The following is a 20627-nucleotide window of genomic DNA, read 5'->3' as shown; positions in this document are numbered from 1 at the left end:
CTGTGTCTCATGAATAAATAAATAAAATCTTAAAAAAAAAAAAAGAAAAATATTCTATCGAATAACTCTGGGTGGTGGATGAGCATAATGCCCTGACTGTTCTTCTCTAGATCTGGTTTGGGCCTCGGCCCACGAGGATGCACTTCCTGGCTGCTCTCGGGATGTCTGTGCCCTGTACTTCTTGGATGCCCTCACTCAGGTCTTAACACTTAGCTCATCTTAACACATAGACAAGCAGGAGCGTCATCATGGGGCGGGGACAACACCTTAAAATATTTACTCGGCTTCGATTTTGCAGTAAGGTTGCAGGCTGCATGGTAGAAGGAGTGAGAAGCAGCCCCAAAAGATGGCTCAGACTTTTCCCACGTCCTCCATAATCCAGCTCTGGGCCCAGACTTCCACAGCCCCACTGAACGGGAGCCCTGTGGCTACTTACTGGACCCACCAAACTGGGGAGACAGGGGGTGGTTCTCACTGCCCCGACTCCCAAGTATTTCTTTGAGGAAGAACACTACGAGTTCCCACTTCACTGTCTGTTCTGGGGTAGCAATGTGACCAACTCTTTTTTTAAAAAGTTGGTTTCCCAGGCTCCCCTGTGGGGAGAGGTGGCCAAGGACACATTTCTGACAAAAGAGAGGCAAGCGGAGGTCACTGGAAAGAAGGGGCTCCTTGAAAGGGTAAAGAGTCCTTGGCTTTGCCCTTTGCTCTTCCCCTTCCTGCCTGCCTGCCTGCCTTGAGCATAGATGAGGTCCCAGGAAGGGCAGAAGCCACCGTGCAACCATGAAGCATAAACCTGAGGCTGAACCATACGCTTAAGGTGCAGAGCAGAAAGTTGGAGAGAGGCTGGGCTGTCAGTGGCACCTTTGTTTTTGTTTTTAAGATTTTTATTTATTTATTCATGAGAGACAGAGAGAGAGAGAGAGAGGCAGAGACACAGGCAGAGGGAGAAGCAGGCTCCACGTAGGGAGCCCGATGTGGGACTCGACCCCGGGTCCCCAGGATCACACCCCCGACTGAAGGCAGGCGCTAAACCGCTGAGCCACCCAGGCTGCCCATCAGTGGCACCTTTGAGTCATGACAGCCTGTGGCGCCCCGTTATACGAGGAAAACAAACCCCTTAGTTGTTGAAGCCACTCTTTTTCAGTTTTTCATCACTCCTTGCCAAATAAAGTCTCTACCAGTTCCTTCTGCTGAGGCCTTCCGGTCAGTACACTGTATTCCTTCACTCCCATCACACGACCAGCCGCGTCCTCATGTCCCGGCAGTCTTGTGGGGCTCCCGCCTGCTTGGCCTAATCTCAGGTGTGAGGAGCAGACAGGTCCATCTGTCTGTCTCCCTCCCTCCCTCCCTCCCTCCCTGGATCCGTATATCCATCCATATCAGGTGATGCCGAACTGGTGCATCGATCACCTCCCTCACAGCCTTGTGTCACAGAGATTGTTGCAGATCCCTGGACTCCTCAACATCGTGCACGAAAACAATTCCTGGAGTCTCCAGGAGCAAGGAGGCCAGCATGAGGTGTGGCTGGAAAGTAACATGTCCAGCCTATGGGGTGCTGGTAAGGCTCCATTTCGTACCCCAATGACCAGCTGTTTGCTTTACAACAATCTGTACACTGCCAGACGGGGTTTATGCACTTTCCTGTGTTGTGCTTCAGTTCATAATAAGATCATTTGGAAGCTTAAGTGAGAGTCCATCAATCTGCTTGGTGTGGCCCATCTGGTTACAGGAGGGGAAAGGGCCTGGGGCGGCTGGGGCTGGGACTGTAGCAGTAGCAGCAGTAGCAACAGTAGCAGCAGCAGCAGCAGACGCGATGTGGCTTCAGACCAGAGCAGGTGGGCCGGGTGACAGGCGGCTGAGTGATCTGCTCTGACTCCCCGACTCAAAGCCACCAGCCACCGGTCGCTGTCGCTGTCGCTGTCGCTGTCGCTGCTGCCTGTTGGAGCTCTCAGAATAGCCGCCCACCTGCAGATAAGCAGTTTCTATTGTGGTGAGGCGTTAAAAAAACAAAAGGGCAGGCGAGGAACAATCTGGTGTGTAAGGCGCAGGCCCGGTCCCAGCTGTGCACCTCTGCCACCTTGAACAGAACACCGCCCACTCCCGGGCTCGCTGGGCGCCGCCTGCCAGCCGGCCTCGGACACCTGCGCCCCGGCCCTGAGCCCGGCACCACAGGGGCGCCCCCCGCCCCCGGATCCGCTCTCTGGGCCCGCCGACTGAGGCTGCTTGGGAGCAGGGGGTTCTCAGGGACACACACTCCCCCCAACCTGCCGCGGTCCTGTAACATCTGGTCTCCGGGAGTGTGGGCAACTCATGTCAACTCTTTGAGCTTCTTCGTTTGTGCGTGGGGGATGGGATGTCTTCCAGAGGCTGCTGGAAGAACTAGGGATGATGAGTTTTGGGCGTGCAGGTAGCCAGGCAAGGGGTGCACCTGTTCTGTTCATGGGCAGAGACGTCCCACTTGACTCCATCCCAGCAGCTCGAGGCCGGGAGAATGACCGTCCCCTTCACTCCGCCGTGCAGGCCTCACATGGCGGAGCTGACCCACGCTCCGAGGGCTCCAGAGAAGCTGCGTTTGAGGCCAGGCCTCCCCTGGGGGAGCTGCCTGTCAGCCAGTCACCACAGGGCTGTTGGGTCAGCGGCCTTTGTGCTCTGAAGCATGTATCACAGAGACGTGCAGCCTGAGGTAGGACAGTGGACAACCACCTGAGCATGACTCCTGAGATTAACTGGTGGTCAGAGAGGCAAAGATCAGCGTCAAGGCAGGCCTTGTGGCAACGAGGTAAGACTGTCCTCGGCTGGAGTCCAGGCGAGCCTCTGGGCTTGGCCACCTGCTTGGAAGTGAGGAGGGACAAGGGCGACGCGCTGAGCAAGCCCATCCACAGCGGCCCTCGGCTGCGCACAGCAGGGGAGACCCTGTCAGGAGCGCGAGGGTTGGTTGCAGGCTATAGGCCTGTCTCAGGCTCATGGGCCAGGAGTGGTGCTTGGTAGGTGACTTGGGGCTCTAACAACCCTGTCAGCACGGAAATCCTTTCTAGACGCCCTGACTTGTTCCCTACAAGCCCCTGGTGCAGTGAGGCTGGTATAACGTGAGCCCGGCCGCCTGCGGGACAGGGATGGTGGCCCATTTCCCCATGGAAGGCAGCCCCCAGCGCCCTTGGCTCCCACACGAGGCCAGTCGGTAGCTTGGATTCCTCGGGTAGTTTCCCTGTCCTCCCACTCCTGGGGATTCCTGCAAGAAGGATGTGCTTTGCTCAGCCTGCGGAGGTTGGGCCTGGAAGGAGGTTCCAACGTCATGACTTCTGGGCTCTGCTCCAGACTTGGCGGATAAGTGGAGGCCACTCAGATGACATGAGGAGAGTGGGTGCTCGTTCTAGGGTCAGGTCTCCAAAGAGGCCATCGGTGCGCATAGTGCAGACAGGGCTGCGGCATGACTCCTACTCACCCGGCATATGTGATATCTTGTCCCTTCAGATTATGAAAAACTCAAAGCATATTAAAAATTTTAGAGCATATTGGGGTGCCTGGATGGCTTAGTTGGTTGAGTGTCTGACCCTTGGTTTAGGTTCAGGTCGTGATCTCAGGGTTCAGGGTCATGGTTGAGCTCCAGGTAGGGCTCTGCACTCAGTGGGGAGTCTGCTTGAAGAGTCTCTCTCTCCCTCTCCTCCCCCCAAAAAATAAATAAAATTAATCTTTAAAAAAATTTAGAGTGGGACGCCTGGGTGGCTCAGTGGTTGAGCATCTGCATTCAACTCAGATTGTGATCCCGGGGTTCTGGGATCAAGTCCTGCATCGGGCTCCCCGCAGGGAACCTGCTCCTCCCTCTGCTTATGTCTCTGCCTCTCTCTCTCGTCTCTCATGAATAAACAAAATCTTTAAAAATAAATAAATAAATAAATAAACAAATAAATAAATAAATAAATAAATTTTGGAGTATGATAATGGGAAACATGTATGCCTACCACCTAGCTTTGTCCTATTTTCTTCATAACTTGTTTTTAGAATGGAAACACCCAGGTGCAACTACAGCATCCTGTCTGCTCATGCCTACCAGCATTCCTGCCGCCTCTGTGTAACTGCTTTCCTGATTTTACAGTTTACCATTCTCATACGTGTCTTTCTGCTTTTGCTGTATACACCTACAAACTATGTATAGTATTGCTTTGCATGTTATTTTTATTGTGGTAAAATATACATAATACAAAGTTTACCATTTTCACCATTTTTAAGCATATGGTTCAGTGGTATCAAGTTACATTCACAGTGCTGTGCGGCCATCACCACCATCCATTCATAGAACTTTTTCATCTTTCCAAACTAAAACTCTATGCCCATTAATCAATAACTCTGATCCTCCTCCCCGCAGCCCCTGGCAACCATCATTCCATTCTACTTTCTGTCTCTGGGAATTTATGTGTTTTTTTTTTCTTTTTAAGATTTTATTCATTTATTCATGAGAGACACAGAGCAAGAGGCAGAGGGAGAAGCAGGCTCCCTGCGGGGAGCCCGATGTGGGACTTGGTCCCAGGACCCCTGGATCATGACCTGAGCCAAAGGCAGACGCTCAACCACTGAGCCACCCAGGCGCCCCTGGTTCTTCTTCTTTTTTTTTTAATGATTTATTCATTTATTAGAGAGAGAATGCGAGAGGAGTGGGGAGGCAGAGGGAGAGAGAGAGAGAGAATCCCAAGCAGACTCTCTCTTAAGCATGGAGCCCAATGCAGGGCTAGATCTCAGGACCCTGAGATCATGACCTGAGCTGAAACCAAGAATGGAAGGCTTAACCCACTGAGCCACCCAGATGCCTCTATGATTCTTTATATAAGTGGAATTACACAGTATTTGTCTTTTTTGTGTCTGGCTTATTTCACTGAGCACAATGCCTCTGAGTCTATCCAGGTGGTCACAAATGCCAACATTTCATTCTTTCTTATGGCTGAGTATGATTCCTAGGCTTAGAATCACAGTCAAAGGATTCACAAATGTTAGGCTTTTGATACAAATTAGATGACATTCTTTCTGAATAACAGAAAGTTGAGGCCTTTGGCCCTGGCATTGAGTAGCTGAGGACAACTCTCCTGCCATGAAGTAAAGCAGCAGAGGTCAGAGGTCGTGGGTAATGGTTGTCATGATGTGTGGGGCGGAGGTGTGTGGGGGGTGTCAGCTAACTGTAGGTGCTCTGGAAAGTATGTGCCTGTGCCCGTGCCCTTCTGCTGCGGAAGGTGGGCAAGAGTCTGCATCTGTAATCCCACACATTCTTGATTGTGCAGAGACTGAGGGTGGTCACGTGCCAGGCTGTGGCCCTGCCTGTCCTACAGAATGGCACACATCTGCCTGAGGCCCCTATTTTGTTCAGATTCATCCAGAATACATGTGACTTCTGTTGGTGTGAGCTGGCAGCCAAGAAGGCCAAACAGAACTTCACTGTGTCCCGGAGAGGCCACCAAATGTCATAACTTCCTTGGGGTGGGTCCCCAAGATTTGTGGGGCCAGAAGCTTAAACAATTTGGGGAAGGAGCTCTCTTTAAGGCGAAGGATCAAATTACGAATGGGAAGTTAGGTATGGGACCTTAGAGGGGCCTCACGTGCAGGAGGGGCTCTGGGGCTGAAGCGTCGTTAACTTCGTGGGAAATCTGCCCCTGCTTGCTGCCGGGACTGGGTCCACCCTGCCTAGAGCCCACTTTGTTTCTAAATGTATTAAAATATGTATTTTCCGGGACGCCTGGGTGGCTCAGCGGTTGAGCATTTGCCTTTGGCTCAGGGCGTGATCCCGGGGTCCTGGGATCGAGTCCGCATCAGGCTCCCCACAGGGAGCCTGCTTCTCCTTCTGCCTGTGTCTCTGCCTCTCTCTGTGTGTCTCTTGAATAAATAAATAAAATCTTTAAAAAAATATATGTTTTCCCTTCTTGCCTTTTGCAAGTGTCTGAAAATTTAATAATTGAGCAATAAAATAATCATTCAATAAGATAGTCATTTTTGGCCAAATTTCTCAAGGTTAACCCTTCCTACTCAAATTGCTAACACGCATGACAGGTCACAAAACATGTCAACTCCCCACCCCCACAGCCTTGTGTGCAGTGCGGAGGCTGGCACACTGAAGACAGCGATGGGGCAGTTGGGGGTGGGGGGAGCTCCTTCTAGCATTTTCAGAGTCTGTACAGGGGCTGTGCTGAGGTCTTACATTGTCTTATTTCACCCTTTAGCTTGGCGTGGGGCAGACCCTCCTATGGGGCTCAAACAGCCCCCAGATAAGGCAGCAGGGGGAAATGCCAGGACACCACAAGTTGAAGTTTAAATATGAAACTGTTAGCAGAGTAATTTTGGCATAAAACCCACTGCATCAGTCAGTCTCCCAACAGGAAACAGATGGCACATTCAAAATAGGATAATGAGGAGGGTTTATTTACAAAAACGATGTGGGTGTCAGGGAACCACAAGGGAAAGGGCAGCAGCCCAAGTTCAGTAGTGGCCAAGTATTGCCATGGCGAGGCTGGAAGGGAGGAGGGAGGGGATGGCCACCAGCCTCCACAGGGAGGGAGCTGCACCACAAGGCTCGTGAGAGAAGACGTGACCTTGGTTGAGGGACAGGGCCCATGCAAGGCCATGTGTATAAACCACCTGATACCCCCCCCCCACACACACACTCTCTCTCCTGTCTCCTGTGGGCTCTCCCAGGACACAGAAGACACTGGATGTGGACCACACGGGTCGGGCTCCTAGAGCAGAGGGCAGAGTGGAGAAGGTGACAGGGGTCAGGGTAGATCTCGAGGGCAAAGAAGAGGTCAATGAGGGGCTCCTGAGTGGCTCAGTGGTTGAGCATCTGCCTATGGCTCAGATCGTGATCCCAGGGTCCTGGGATCGAGTCCCACTTCGGGCTCCCCACAGGGAACCTGCTTCTCCCTCTGCCTATGTTTCTGCCTGTCTCTCTGTGTCTCTCATAAATAAATAAACAAAATCTTAAAAAAAAATAAAATAAAAAGGTCAATGGCACAGTCTACTCCTTAATAGGAGTAACCCCCCAGCATCCACCTTAGACCTTTTTCTAGGTGAAAATATTGTCTCTCCAACACAGGGGACCCACACTGTCCCACTAGCGATCATATTATCAGGGGATAATGTTAACTGGTCATACTTCCAGCTGAAAACACTAGTTCCTCAGACACTCCAGTAACGAGTGAAAGGGAGAAAAAGAAATATGACCATGACAATCGCCCCACCAAGGCCAAGGTAATCCTAAATGCCTTCTTATAGCTCCCATTCTCTGTTCTCTTTTGCCTCTGCTGGCACTTTTTTGGACAGGGTTCTTTACCAAGTGGGATGACCTGAATCTTTATTCTTGCAGGATCTGAGTCCTTGGTTACCTCATTTTTGGGGTTACCCCAGTTTTCCATTGATGAGGACAATTGGATGCAGGGGTACTCAAGTGAGGCCCCTTATTTTAAGATTTTTAAAAAACTTTTATTTATTTATTCATTCATAGAAACACACACACACACACACACACACACACACACACACACACACAGGCAGAGACACAGGCAGAGGGAGAAGCAGGCTCCATGCAGAGAGCCTGACGTGGGACTCGATCCAGGGTCTCCAGGATCACGCCCTGGGCTGCAGGCAGCGTTAAACCGCTGTGCCACCAGGGCTGCCCGAGGCCTCTCATTTTAGACACTGTCCTCCTTCCCCTCATTCAGTAGCAGCAACCCTGTTTCACCCTGGTACCAGGATCAACACTCCCACCCAGTACTGTGAACTCCGTTCTTTGCATGATGACTCAGTGGCATACAGAGCCCCAAATGAGCTAGGGCCATTTCAGATTCTGATTTCATCAGAATCATGACTGTATTCCCTGGTAACAACTTTTCCTCTTTGGGTACCAGAATCTTTAGCTCACCAGTTTCAAGGTTGTGGGGAGATAGGAGGCAAACATTTTTCTAGTGGGTTGTTAGGAATAGTAGCAAAAGAGCCCATTCTTACCTCCACCCCATGGTTCTTGGACTGCATATGGCACCACATGGTGGCCACTGGTTTAAGGGACATATTGTGTCTTGTAGGACAAGCATCCCAATCTTGCAGAATGTTGTCTCTCAGCAGATAATTCCACCCCCCATCAAGCCAGAGTCTCCCAGGGAGTCTCGAATGAGACTGGGTGCAAAAAATGAATCTCACTATCATCAATAAACAACACTAAGAACCAGTAGAAAGCTCCCTGAAAGTTATGAGAACCATGGTTATCAAGCAATACTATGAATTATTTTTCGTGACTCGACCAAGGGTCAGTGCCCTGCAAATACTTTAGCAAAACAAACAGCTCAGGCCAATTCCAGGCCTCTGCCATTACCTGGTCACGAGGAACACCCTGAGGCCATAGGTGAGCGTAGACAGCACTTGGGGAGGTTGCAGTGTCTTAGCACCGAGACCCTGCCGTCATCTAGCCGCCAGAGCCACAGATCCGTATGGTTCAAAACACTCCATGGGCATTGTTGGCCTAAATAAAGAGGTAAACAGAAGTAAGCTGGAAAAACAAGTTTATTCAGGAAGAGCAGAGGAATTGCAATTCAGGACAAGCAAACTGTAGCAAGCTACTGATGAGTCTGTTGAGGGTTTGGGGTAGGTTGTGTTTATGGGCAGGGAATGTAGAGAGGGGAGAGCTGGGCTCGAGTCAGTTCAATTAAAAAACAAATGGAGACTATCTTTGAAAATTTTCCTCAGCAGACAGAATTGGTCATTCACACAAGCAAACCTCAGCTCAGCCCACTTTGTGAGACCAACCCAGCCTGGCTCCTCTCTTGTTCATGCCTCTGGCAAAACTTCCCAAGGCTGATATGAGACAACCTCTAATCAACCTGCCCTCATCTAAGAAAATTCCAACACTATCTATTTTCTTCAAATCAGACATTTACTGGGGCGCCTGGGTGGCTCAGTCAGGCGGCTGGTTCTTGATCTTAGCTCAGGTCTGGACCTCAGGGTCACGGGTTCAAGCCACCCCCCTCGCCCCTCACCAAAAAAAAAAAAAAAAAAAAAAATCAGACATTTACAGAAAATCAATCCTTTAGTCCCTAAGTTTTGTCCTTCTGAGGACGCAGGAGATTCTCCATTTTACATCCCCTAGTTCTATTTTGTTTTATTATTATTATTATTTTAGTTTTATTAGTTTTATTTGGTTTTAGGGACAAACTGCAAATTTATTCAAATTGTTTAACCCAGTGGTTACAGGCATAAGTTAAAGTTATATATTGGTTTGAGAGTGATTGGAAGTGATAAAAGTTACCCAAAATAACAAGGCATGAGATACTTGAGCTTTAAAAAGATACTGCACTCTTAAAAAATGCCAATTCGGGCAGCCCCGGTGGCGCAGCGGTTTAGCACTGCCTGCAGCCCGGGGTGTGATCCTGGAGACCCAGGATCAAGTCCCGCGTCGGGCTTCCTGCGTGGAGCCTGCTTCTCCCTCTGCCTGTCTCTGCCTCTCTCTTCGCTCTCTCTGAATGAATAAATAAATAAATCTTAAAAAAAAAAAAAAAGCCAATTCTGGGATCCCTGGGTGGCTCAGCGGTTTGGTGCCTGCCTTTGGCCCAGGGTGCAATCCTGGAGTCCTGGGATCGAGTCCCACGTTGGACTCCCGGTATGGAGCCTGCTTCTCCCTCCTCCTGTGTCTCTGCCTCTCTCCTTATCTCTCTCTCTCTCTATCATAAATAAATAAATAAATAAATAAATCTTTAAAAAAATATAAAAAAAATATGCCAATTTTTATATTTTAGGGAATGAATAAATGAATGAATGAATAAATAAATAAATAAATTTAGATTTCATTTGTTTATTCATGAGAGAAAGAGACACAGAGAAAAGGTAAGACACAAAGAAAGGTAGAGACACAGGCAGAGGGAGAGGCAGGCTCCCTACCAGGAGCCAGATGCAGGACTCGATCCCAGGACCCTGGGATCACCACCTGAGCCCAAGGCAGACATTCAAACACTGAGCCACCCAGGTGCCCCAGGAATCGATCAAATTTAAATACATGTTTTACATTAGATGTTTCAGTCTATCTAGTTTATTTCTCATAACAGTTTTTGAAAACTATCACCATGACAGGGCTTCTTTCGCAGAGGGACTTACACAATAAAACCACAGCCATCAAACATCATGCATTAAGTCACAGCACTTGTTCTTTTTTTTTTTTTAAGATTTTATTTATTTATTCATTAGAGACAAAGAGAGACAGAGACAGAGATAGAGACAGAGACACAGGCAGAGGGAGGAGCAGGCTCCATGCAGGGAGCCCGACGTGGGACTCAATCCCGGGACTCCAGGATCACACCCCGGGCCAAAGGCAGGCGCTAAACCGCTGAGCCACCCAGGGATCCCCTTGGCACTTGTTCTTATACCAGCCTCTGCCACCCCATCTAACTGCCACATTCTCCATCCTTAAGAAAATTGTCAGTGGGAATAATGGAGACTTTGAGTGGCAAAGGCCAGGTGCTTAACCAGCAGAGACAGGTAAGCCACAGGGCCTAGATGGTGTGAGAGTCTTGGCCTGACAGATCAGTGGCGCTCTCTGCACAGAAGGCACCCTGGTAGGATAGCTGAAGCTGAAGCGGGTGTAAGCTGGGGAACCCCAGGGCACTCTGTGCAGGGGTTCCCTGGCAGGGCAGCTGGAGCCAACGTGGGGGCAGGCCAGGAGTCCCGGGTGTTCAACTCCAGGACTGTCACGGCAAGCTGTCTGGAGCTTAACAGGCGTAGGCCTGGAATGTTCTGGGATGTTTTGCACCTGTGTCACCTTGGGGAAATGGCTGGAGCTACAGTGAGTGCTGACTAAGGGTGTCTTGGTGTATTCAGCTGGGGCCGCCTTGATGGGATGGTGTGGCCCAGGGGCCCCCTGGGCTCACTGAAGAGGCAAGCCAGCTTTGGTGTCTGCGCCTTGCTCCCATCTGTGCTATCAAGGTAAACAGTGGCACACGCTTAGCCCCTCCAAGCCAGAGAAAGTTCTAGCAGCTCCTGCGCTGCTTGACAGTGTTCTAGGGCTAGTTCCTTTATATTCTAGGTGCCCTTTTAAACCGCAGCTTCTTTTCTATGCCCCAGGGCTGAGGTCCCTCAGTCCATCCCTCCTGGCTGCTGTTCAGAGCTCAGGGTAGGGCTCCCTCCCTTACCTTCTGCTCTCTTGCCCTTCTCTGTGTGGTCTTTGTACCTCTTTTTGTGCAGACGCTGCTCAGTCAACCCTAAGTTCTTCTGTAGGAGGACTTGCTCTCTAAGTAAGTGTAGATTTGGTGTGTGCCTGAGGAAGTGAGTTCAGGGCCTTCTACTACGGCGCCATCTTGCCTGGAACTCAGCCTTCCTTCACTTCTGTCAGACTGAGACTCTCTCACACCACCGAGGCTCTTGGCTTATGTGTCTCTGCTGGTTAAGCACCTGGCCTTTGCCACTCAAAGTCTCCATTATTCCCACTGAAATTAGGGAACCAATTCCAGCATCCCACTGTCACCTCCAGTGGCTGTGATGGAGTTCTATAGGGAGCTGGTCCTCACCTCACCAATTGAAACCCTAATAAGGAGCGAGTCTTCCAGTTCTCACCGAGAGTACAGGTAGGGAGGGCTGAGCAAGTTGCATATAATAGATCCATTCCAACATACTCATTACTTGGAGCCTTAGGAATTCTTTCTTGATGACCTTATGCTGGAGAAGACCTGGCATTTTGACCTGATTGTAGGCCGGTGGTCCTCAAAATTCAGTGTCTATCACAGCCAGCTGGAGGACACTTGTTTTTTTTTTTTTTTTTTTAATTTTTATTTATTTATGATAGTCACACACACAGAGAGAGAGAGAGGCAGAGACACAGGCAGAGGGAGAAGCAGGCTCCATGCACCGGGAGCCCGATGTGGGATTCGATCCCGGTCTCCAGGATCGCGCCCCGGGCCAAAGGCAGGTGCCAAACCGCTGTGCCACCCAGGGATCCCTGGAGGACACTTGTAACACAGATTGCTGGGCCCTTTCCCCGCAGTTTCAGATTTGGGAGGTCTGGGTTGGGGTCGGTGAATCTGCCTTTCTAACAACTTCCAAGGTGTTGCTGGTACTACTAGTCCGGGAACCCCACTTCAAATCTCTTAAGGGCCACTGCTATTGGCCACTAATAGGTCCAGGCTTTCATTGGCCAATTTAGCAAATTACAAATACTACTCAAGGCTGCTCCAGCCAAAGCATTAGGTGACTGTACCGATCAGTGAACTTGGCTGGATCAAGTCTTATATTCCACCCTCTTTAGTCTGATAGGCTGAGAATTCACTCACATGTGTATCTCCCCGGATTCTTGCTGATACAGATTAACAAGACCTTGTACCTCTTTGGTGTATAGCCAGGCCTTGTACCTCTCTGAATGAGTTATGTTGGGGTCTGACGGTCATCATGGGCCTAGCGGCAATGAGAGGTGGAGCCTGAGGAGAATCGTATCTGCTTGTGAGATAATTAGCTATCTCAACATGGCCATTTAAAAGCTTTTATGTAGGGAAAAGTTTACTCCTTGGCAGGCAGGGTTAAGGAAGATTGGGAAAGTGTGTGTGTGTGTGGGGGGAGTGCTTTTAGGGGAGTTTGGAGGCTTAGGAATTTATTTATTTAAGACCTTGAGAGATTTTATTGGCCTTATAACATTAGAATCTGAAGGTGTCCCCAACCTAATTCCGAGAGAGAGCCATTTATGAGGTTTTACAATAAAAAAAAAAATACACTTAATTTGGGGCTCTGTTGGTTAAGTGCCCAACTCTTGGTTTCAGCTCAGGTCGTGATGTCAGGGTCATGAGCTAGAGCCCTGCATGCATTGGACGCTGTGTTCAGCATGGAGTCTGCTTGGGTTTCTCTCTCTCTCTCTCTCTTCCTCTGCTCTTCCCCCCTCAAATAAATAAATATATCTTAAAAAAATATAATTTTAGAATAGTTCAAGACTTACAGAGAAGTTGCCAAGATAGTATACTTTTCATGTACCTTACACCCAGTTCCACTGTTATTAACATCTCACATTCCTACAGCATATTTGTCACCATTCATGAACCAATATTGAAACATGATTAGTAACTAAAGCCCACATTTTACTCAGATTTCCTCAGTTTTTCACTTATGCCTCTTTTTCTTCTAATATCATCCAGGATACCACTTTGTATTTAGTCATCATGTCTCCTTAGGCAACTGTTAGCTGCGACAGTTTCTCAGACTTTCTTTGGTTTTGGTTTTGGTTTTTTAAATTAAATTAAAAATTTTTTTCAGTTAATTCAACTCCCAACACCAGGCTCCAATTCACCAGCCCAAGATCAAGAGTAGCACACTCTTATCAGCAGAGCCAGCCAGGCACCCCAAACTTTCCTTATTTTTTTTCCTTATTTTCTATTGTTGTTGTTTGTTTGTTTTTAATGACCTTTACAGTGTTGAGGGATACAGGTCAAGTATTTTGTAGAATGTCCCTTAATTTTAAGTGTCTGATATTTTTCTCATGGCTATACTAGGGTCGTGGGTTTGGGGGAGGAAGAACCACAAGACATAAAGTGCCATTCTCATCACCTCATATCACAGTACATACTATCAACATGACTTTTCACTGTTGATCCTGACCTTGGTCACCAGGCCAAAGTTGTGTTTGTCAGTTTTCTCCACTATCAAGTTATTGTTTTCCTCCTTTCTTTCCATACTGTCCTCTTTGGAAAGAAGCACTATGTGCAGCCATTGCTTAAAGAGTGGAGAAAGTTCAGGATTTAGTCTGGTTGATGTATGTCTAAAAGCTTCATCTTGTATCTCAGACCATGTCCTTCTGTAATGTAAGAGGCTTTGTAGGATTGAGAGTTCAAACATGTGCTGCAACATTATAGTCCTTACAATCAGTCCAGGTCTTGGTCTGCAGCTCTATGTGCCCTGTGACTTACATATGATTCATTCAAAACTTCCCTAAGGCTTTCTGGTTCTCCCTATATGCACTATATTTTAAAAATAGATTTACTGAAGTGTAATTCACTCACAATAAACTACAGATATTGAGAGTGTGCAATTTAATGTTTTAATGGGTTAAACCATCATCACAATCAAGGTAATGAATATATGTACCACTCCCAGGAGTTTCAGCACATACCTATGATCCTTTCCTCCCTCCCATCCCTCCCTCCACAGGCAACCACTGATCTGCTTCTTGTCATCATAAGTTAGTTTGCATTTTCTAGAATATTTTTTTAAGATTTTATTTATTTATTCATGAGAGACACAGAGAGAGAGAGAGGCAGAGACACAGGCAGAGGGAGAAGCAAGCTCTATACAGGGAGCCCGACGTGGGACTTGATCCCAGGCCTCCAGAATCAGGCTCTGGGCCGAAGGCGGTGCTAAACTGCTGAGCCATCCGGGCTGCCCAAATTTTATTATTTGTTATTTTAAAAAATATTTTATTTATTTATTCATGAGAGACACAGAGAGAGAAAGAGGCAGAGACACAGGCAGAGGGAGAAGAATCAGGCTCCATGCAGGGAGCCCAATGCAGGACTTGATCCCGGGATCCCAGGATCACACCCTGGGCCAAAGGCAGACGCTCAACCGCTGAGCCACCTACTCATCCCATCCATTGTTTATTTGTCTGTTGATATGTATATATATTTTGACTTTTTCTACTTTTTGGCTATTACAAATAAAGCTGCTCTGAACATTCATATACAAGACTTTATATGGACATATGCTTTTGTTTTTCTTGGATAAATAGTTAAGAGTGGAATGGCTGGATCATATGGTAGGTATATGTTTAACTTTTTAAAAAAGATTTTATTTATTTATTTATTTATTTATTTGAGAGAGAGGGAGAGAGAGAGCACAAGCAAGGGGGAGGCGGAGAGGGACATGGAGAAGCAGACTTCCCACTGAACAGGGAGCCTGACTCAGGACTTGATCCCAGGGACCTGGGATCATGACCTGAGCCAAAGACAGACATTTAACCCACTGAGCCACCCAGGCACCCCATTTTATTTAACTTTAGAAGAAACTGTCAGCCTGCTTTTCATTTACATTCCCACAAAAAACATAGAAGAGTTCCAGTTCTTCCACAACCTTGCTAACATTGTCTTTTTTTTTTTTTTTTTTTTTTTTTTTTTTAGTATTTATTCATTGGGGCCCCTGGGTGGCTCAGCCGTTGAGCATCCACCTTCAGCTCAGGGCATGATCCTGGGGTCCAGGGATCGAGTCCCACATTGGGCTCCCTGCGAGGAGCCTGCTTCTCCCTCTGCCTATGTCCCTGCCTCTCTCATGAATAAATAAAGAAAAAAAGATTTATCCATTTATTTGAGAGAGAGAGTGTTCACATAAGTGGGGGTGAGAAGGGGCAGAGGGAGAGGGAGAAGGAGACTTCCCACTGAGCAGGGAGCCCAACATGGGACTCTATCCCAGGACCCTGGAATCATGACCTGAGCCGAAGGCAGATGCTTAACTGACTGAACATTTCAGGCACCTCGACATTGTCTTTTTAATATTAGTCATCCAAATGGATATGTAGTACTATCACATTTAATCTGATTATTGATAAGATTAGGTTTATGTTTGTCAGCTTGCTATGCATTTTCTATTGTTCCATATATTCTTTTTACCCCCTTTTTCTTATTTTTAGCCTTCTTTGGATGAACTGTGTTTTTTTTTTATGATTCTATTTTATTTCCTTTTCTGGCTCATTAGCTATAACTCTGTGTTTTGTTAGGTTAGTGGTTGCTTGTTGTTTACAGAATGCATCATAATTCATCACAGTCTACTTTCAAGTGATATTATCCCAGTGTAAGTATAGAATTAGAACCTTGCAATAGAACATTTCCATTTCTTCCCTCATGATTTTCTGTCGTTGGCATGTATTTTCCTTTTATACATATATATATTTTTAAGATTTTATTTTTAAGCAATCTCCACACTCAATGTGGGGCTTAAACTCAAAACCCCAAGATCAAGAGTCACATGCTCTACCAGCTGAACCAGCCAGACAGTCCATCCTTTTACATATAATTTTTAAGTGGTTTCCATGCCCAGTTTGGAACACAGTCCAGTGCTTGAACTCATGACCCTGAGATCAAGACCTGAGCTGAGATCAAGAATTAGACACTTAGAGGATCCCTGGATGGTTCAGCGGTTTAGTGCCTGCCTTTGGCCCAGGGCATGATCCTGGGGTCCAGGGATCAAGTCCCACATTGGGCTCCCTGCATGGAGCCTACTTTTCCCTCTGCCTGTGTCTCTACCTCTCTCTCTGTGTCTTTCATGGATAAATAAATAAAATCTTAAAAAAAAAAAATTGGATGCTTAACTGAGTCACCCAGGTGTGCCCTCATCCTTTTATATATATTTAAAACCCCACACTACATTTTTATTATTTTTGTTTAAACAAATAACCTTTTAAAGGTACTAAAATAATAATAAAATATATGTTTATCCATGTAGTTACCCTTTTTAGTGTTTATTTCCTTTATCTAGATCCATATTTCCACATGATTTTATTTTTTTAAAAATATTTTATTTATTCATGAGAGACACAGAGAGAGGGAGAGAGAGAGAGAGAGGCAGAGACACAGGCAGAGGGAGAAGCAGGCTCCATGCAGGGAGCCCAACGTGGGACTCGAGCCCAGGATCCCGGGATCCCAGGATCACACTCTGGGCCAAAGGCGCTTGCTCAACCACTGAGCCACCCAGGAGTCCCTGATTTTATTTCATCTTGGCTTTTCCTTTAGTACTTCTTACAGTGTGGGTCTGGTAATAATGAATTCTTTTAGCTTTTGTATGTCTGAAAATTTATTTAGTCTTCATTTTTAAATGTATTTTAATGGGTATAAAATTCAAGGTTAATGGTTTTTTTCTTTTAGTACTTTAAATATATTGCTTTACTGACTTCTCTCTTTTTTTGATAAGAAATCTCTCATTTTTATTTTTGCTCCTCTGTACATAATATGTGTGTGTGTGTGCTTCTAGATGCTTATAAATTTTCCTTTATCTTTGGTTTTGAGCAATTTGATTATGATATATCTTATAGTTTTCATATTTCTTGTGCTTAGGTTTAATTGAGATTCTTGGATCTGTGGGTTTATAGTTTTAATCAAATTTTTAAAATTTGAGCCATTATTCCTTCAAAAAATTTTTCTACCCCTTACTTCTCCCCATCTTTGAGGACACATATTACACAGATATTAGGCCACTTGAAATTGTTCTATAGCTCACTGATACTCTGTTCATTAAACAGATTTTTTCATTTTGGATTATCTCTATTGCTACGTCTTCGAGGTTACTCATCTTTTTTTCTGCAGCGTCTAATCTGCTGTCCATCTGCTCCAGTAAAATTTTCATCTCAGACATTGTAGTTTTCATCTCTAGAAGTTGGAGGTTTTTTTTTTTTTTTTTTTTTTCTGTTTTTTGGTTTGATTTTTCAGCATCTTCTCTTTACTTAAATTTTGGACTATCTGGGACAGAGTTATAATTGTTTTAATGTCCTTGTCTGGTAATTCTAATATCTGGGTCAGTTCTGACTGATGATTCTCCTTATCCTGTCATACTTTTTTGCTTTTTTGGCATATTTTTTAAAAAAACAGCTGCCAGATATTAGGAATTTTACCTTGTTGGGTGCTACAGTTTTTATACTCCTATAAATATTCTTGAACTTCGATCTGGGTTATTTGGAAAGTGTTTGATGCTTTCAGGTATTGTTTTTTAAGATTTGATAAATGGAACCATATCTGTGCTCACTCTATTTTCCATTACTGAGCCAAGACCTTTCTGAGTACTCTATCTCATGCCCCATGAATCAGTTTTCCAATCTGCCTGATGGGAAGAGAACACTTCCAACCCCATTTGAGCATTGGGCACTCTTCCCCCTAATTCTTTTGAGTAGTTCTTTCTTCTGCCTCAAGTAGTTTCTGCACATGCTTGGGCTGATCAATACTCTAGGGGAGGGACACTGGGTGGCTCAGCGGTTGAGCATCTGCCTTTGGCTCAGGGCACGATCCCAGAGTCTGGGATCAAGTCCCATATTGGGCTTCCTGCATGGAACCTACTTCTCCCTCTGCCTATGTCTCTGCCTCTCTCATAAATAAGTAAAATCTTAAAAAAAAAAGAAAAGAAAAGAAAAACCTTAGAGGACTCTCAGCACATCTCTGAAGCTCTTTTTCTGTGCAGCTCTCCTCTCTGGTACCGTGTCCTGTAAACTCCATCTGCTTCGCCTTCTCAGAATTCACTCTGTTTCTTCAACTCAGTTTGTTGGCTCCCTTTCCTGCATCATGGCGGAAACTCTTTCAGGACAGTAAGTTTGGTGATCATAACTATAGGGCTTATCTCACTTTCTCCTCTTCAGGTTTCACTGCCTTTCACTGGCTGATGTCCAGTGTCTTAAAAACTATTGCTTCATATATTATCCATGGTTGGTTGTTTCAGGAAAGGGAGTAGATCTGGTCACTGTTACTTTTTCTTTGGCAGGAAGTGGAAGGCAGTAGCCCTTTTCCCCAACCTCCACTGGCATGTTCCTAATTGCACATTTATAGTTTTACATTTCTTTTCTTCTCCCATGTCCTCTAGGGCTCTGTATTGGCCAGAATTAAATCAAGGAAGGAGAACTACAGTGGATATTACAAAGAATTCTTTGTATTACAGGAATTTTATTCCAGTGGTTATCAAAGTGTGGTCCCTAACCAACAACAATTGTCAGCATTACTTGAGAGTTTGTTAGGAATGTAGTAAATATCTAGGCCCCATCACAGGCCTACTGAATCAGAAGCTCTGAAGGTGAGACTCAGGAAACGTGTTAAAAAGCCTTCCAGGTGATTCAGATACATGTTGATGTGTGAGAGTCACTGCTTTACATAACTAGAGGAGACACTGGAAGTAATGGTCCAAAAGAGGGTGTTGGAAAACCAGGGGAAAAATCACCAGTCAGCTCTCTTAAACACTACCCAGGGTGAACAAGTTAGTGCTTTCAGGTAAATCTGGGAGGCATATCAGCTGCTGGAATGGGATCACAGAAGGGACTGGAATAGACGATTGAAAGCTGTTGTCTCTTCATAGCTACACTCTGAATTCACAGCCAAGTGGTCTGGCAATAGGTCTGGGGTTGCTGTCGTTCAGCAGAACTAGTAATAAGGAAAAGCTGGGCATGGAGCAAGAGCAAGGATGCAAAACGAGGGAAAAAAGCAGGAGGAGATGGAACTTTCTGGCACCTTTCTAGCATCTCTGACCACAATGACCTTCAGATTGTTAATGTTAGCTGCCTTAGTCCCACCTCCCAAATATTGTGCAAATTTTCATTGGGACAACTTTGATCTCTTACCCAAAGAAGGAAGGGGATTCTGGGAAATGTAAATCTAGATTAGCTCTGTAGACAAATTATAAAACCACAAAGTTCCATCCTATATTAACCTGACATTTGGTCACACCTCTTTTAACCATATTAAACTTCCAAATAAACAGCAAATCATACTTCTGATTAACATACTTCATGCATAGTTCATCAAAATAACAACAAAAAACAGGGATATCTGGTTGGCTAAGTTGGTAGAGCATGCATCCAATATTGAAGTCATGAGTTCAAGTCCCACGTTGGGCACAAAGCCTACTTAAATCAAGAACATGCTAACCATCTCCCCAAAAGAGAATACAAATTCTTATGTCACATTATTTCCAGGTGACGTTCAAGCCTTTTCTAAAGTCAAAATCCCCTCTCATCTCTATTAATACTTTTTGGATGGTAGAATGAGAGAAGAGAAAAAGAATTAGTTGATATATACCTGATAAGTTTATAATAAGAAATACTCATACTCATTTCTACAACTGGTCATAAATGGTATCTGTAACTTCCTTCTTCCACTACCCATTCCGGATTTCCTTTGCCCTGAACAAGTACCTTGGATAGTCCTAATTCCTTGCATGGTAGAATGACCCAAACCTTCATTCCTGTAGAATCTGAGCTTTTATTAGTCCAGCCTGCACTAAGTTGTAGTTTTCCACTTTTTTTTTTTTTAAGATTTTATTTATTCATGACACACACACACACACACACACACACACAGAGGCAGAGACACAGGCAGAGGGAAAAGCAGGCTCCATGCTTCTCAGGGAGCCCGACGTGGGACTCTACCCCGGGACTCCAAGATCATGCCCCGGGCTGAAGGCGGTGCTAAACTGTTGAGCCTCCGGGGCTGCCCTCCTCTAGCTTTTATCACATTATATGGTAAAATTAAGAGTAGCCCCGTATCTGCTGCAATCCAGACATTTCTTCCTTTCTTTGTGTGATCACAACCCAATTTCCCCTTTCAAACTTGGATCAATCACCACAAAGCTGCTTGCTGGTTCATTAGCAAGAGAAGCACAAAGCAGGCACAAGTCGTAAGTGGCGATCTCAGTTTTCAGTTTAATGGAACCTCTGCTGAGTTCTCTGGAGGAAGCATGTTTTTTCTTGGGAATTAAGCAAAACCCGAAGTTGCCTTATGACTTGATGAGTCAGGCAACATCCAATTATGATGGGCAATTCAGATAATTTGGGAATGCTTGGTGGTCAAGCAGTCAGTCCTTCCTAAGGCCCAATAGCAAGCTAGAAACTGTTTCTTAAAAGGAGGAATACTTTTTCTTCAGAGGATAGCTTTTCTTGAAAATCCTAAAGGACTGTGCTGTCA

The sequence above is a fragment of the Canis lupus genome, chromosome 5 (assembly GCF_003254725.2).
Source record: "Canis lupus dingo isolate Sandy chromosome 5, ASM325472v2, whole genome shotgun sequence".
Lineage (NCBI taxonomy): Eukaryota > Metazoa > Chordata > Mammalia > Carnivora > Canidae > Canis > Canis lupus.
The sequence above is the reverse complement of the archived record's forward strand: the minus strand, read 5'-3'. Positions refer to the sequence as shown.